Source organism: Cynara cardunculus, unplaced genomic scaffold, assembly GCF_001531365.2.
Source record: "Cynara cardunculus var. scolymus isolate 2C unplaced genomic scaffold, CcrdV1 Un_Scaffold_11414, whole genome shotgun sequence".
NCBI classification, from domain to species: domain Eukaryota; kingdom Viridiplantae; phylum Streptophyta; class Magnoliopsida; order Asterales; family Asteraceae; genus Cynara; species Cynara cardunculus.
The window spans coordinates 1-2,466 of NW_020206692.1; the positions used below are offsets into that span (position 1 = coordinate 1).

Sequence of the window (2,466 nt, forward strand, 5' to 3'; positions counted from 1 at the left end):
TTCTGACCGGTGTAGAACAGGTTCAAGCTAACCATCCCATCTTTTCCTGTTAATAACATCTTACTTGCTTCCATACCGGTCGTAAACACCATATACCGTCCAAGAACATAGCTCTTAAACACTTTTCCGTATCTACGTTAATTAATTGCTATAAGCAAGCAACAAATTTAATTGCAATTGATATGAGATTGATTACCTTTGTTGCCTTTTATTCATGAAACTGAAAATACCAGCAGGACTTGAAAATTCAGATATAAAAGACAAACTCTCTCCTAAAAATGGCCAACCAAAGCTACCTGGGATGCCATCCATTTCCTTTGGGAAAGCACATGCATGAAGCAAGGCCAGTGTTAGAATCAGCAGCAGCAGGACCAATCCAACACCCATCACTGTTGCCATGCTCACCTCCATTTTTTTAGTTCCAAGGTATGGACTTTTTACTTTATATATATATATATATATATGATTATTTCAAGTGACCCATTACAATGTTGTCGTATCACGTCACTTTCAATTAGATAACATTTCTCCTAGTTATGCACGAAACATTCACTTGGAAGTTTGTGTTTGTTCTGGGATAGACAACTGTTTGTTGTTTCGGCATTGCATCTATGCTTATTGCTATAAATCTCATCATCTACACTGAGCGTCACTGTCCTAGAGGTATGATACAACCCAACTTCCTAAGAGGTGAAAAGGTACAAAATGAGTATTTGCCATATATAAATATTATATATTTAAAAAAAATATTATGACATCACAAACACCTGCCGTTTCCATTTGTGATGGATGGATGGATTTTTCCTTTTATTTCCTCGACTTCAGTTTAATTGGGGTATAAGTTTTCGAAACTTTCATGGATATCTTGTAAATCCCAATATACATATTACATATACCTCGGTTCTAACGTATCCCTGTAACCATGTTTAAGAGCATCTCTTTTATATCTCCTCTCTGTTTCTTTCCGGTCTCTCTCGTTTTTTTTATTTAAGAAGTTATTTTAACATAACTGCTTGATCAATTTCTTTTTAAATCTCATAAAGTTTTTAAATCTCCATGGCTTCTTTCCCTTGTATTGGTTCATGGCATTGAGGTTGACAGTAGCCTCCTCCTCACTCTGACCACCTGACAAGAACATAACAGCTGGGACAGCTGGTGGCATGGTTCGTTGCAGGGCATGGAATGTGTACTCTGCCACTACTTCGGGTGCAACCTTCTTGGCATCAGACCCAGGTTTAATGAAATGTACAGAGTGTATATTCATGAATGAATACACACTATAAAATCAATTCCTTGGTTCTTAAATTATTTGCGGTTCTCACATGAACCCTCCCATATATATATATATGTATATATATATATATATAGATTCTATGTGAGTGTCATGAAGTCAGGAAGATATTCTATTATTCTTACTAGGCACATATTTACCACCTTTTTCCTTGGTTATTGATGAGATCACAATGTACACATGGGAAGAGGTATTATGCATATGCTATATGGAGAAGGTAGTGTGTTATAATAGGTGAATTGGTTCATATCTTGGGAAATATTTTCATTCAGAGAAGCTACTGCCAGTGAGTGTGCCAACCATCAACTAAATCCATGTTTACTTGCATAGTCGTCACTAAGTTGCCATTTACAGCATGTCCGGCTTGTAAACCTCCATCATACACGTAATATCATATCTAGCAGAAGAACTACATGCCTACCAATCCTTTTCAAATCGTGTAATAGTTCTATGCTCTTTGTACACAAATAATTTGTCTAGAAATGGCAGGCATGATTTGAAGCAGTGATTTTTCTGAAATTACTATACCTCATGTGGGCCTATTTGTTGGAGAGAATTGAGCAGCATCCATATCAATGGAAGATCTAGAGGCAGGATGTTTTTTTTGTCATGGCTAGGATAGGGTAGTAGCAGTCATAGTGCCTATATGTAACTCGACTTTCTTGCACTTAAATTTGGATCTAGAGGCATGTGTTATGTACTTGCAAGCGGCTTTTGGTGATGAATTTTGATAATTGGAAGATCGGACCATCAAATTTATTGTTATGATTTATAATGAAAATCTTGAATATGTTGCATTGGAAAATGATTCTTCTACTTGGAGACCGTATACCAGTTTACTTGTGTTTCTTGTTTCCCTTTTCATTTGCGCAGTTGAAATAAGGAACTACTAGGTTGAGGGAGGAGGTGTGACAAGCGACTGAGGAAGGAGGAGGTGTGAGCGATGACGGAGGGAGGAGGTGCGAGCGATGATGGAGGAGAAGTGACAACCGAAAGGGGAGGAGGATGGAGAGCTCTTTCTTATGAAGGATGAAGTCCCTGAGTTGCGACAAATGGTGAGGACAATTGTATCCGGCCGGTCAGTTCCAAGTTTTTCATCTTCGTTAACTGTTCAAGACCAACGTTCGGAGACTCAAGATCGTTAAACATGCTATGATGATTTTGGATGTTTTCTT

The 2,466-nt window shown here is 37.8% G+C and overlaps 1 long non-coding RNA gene across 1 annotated transcript; it reads left to right on the forward strand.

The window, feature by feature from the left end:
- The first annotated feature begins 16 nt into the window (after positions 1–16).
- Positions 17–2,450, forward strand: LOC112505503. Its single transcript, XR_003068409.1, has 3 exons — positions 17–426; positions 582–1,233; positions 2,165–2,450. It is a non-coding gene; the product is annotated as an uncharacterized LOC112505503 (long non-coding RNA).
- Positions 2,451–2,466: the final 16 nt, after the last annotated feature.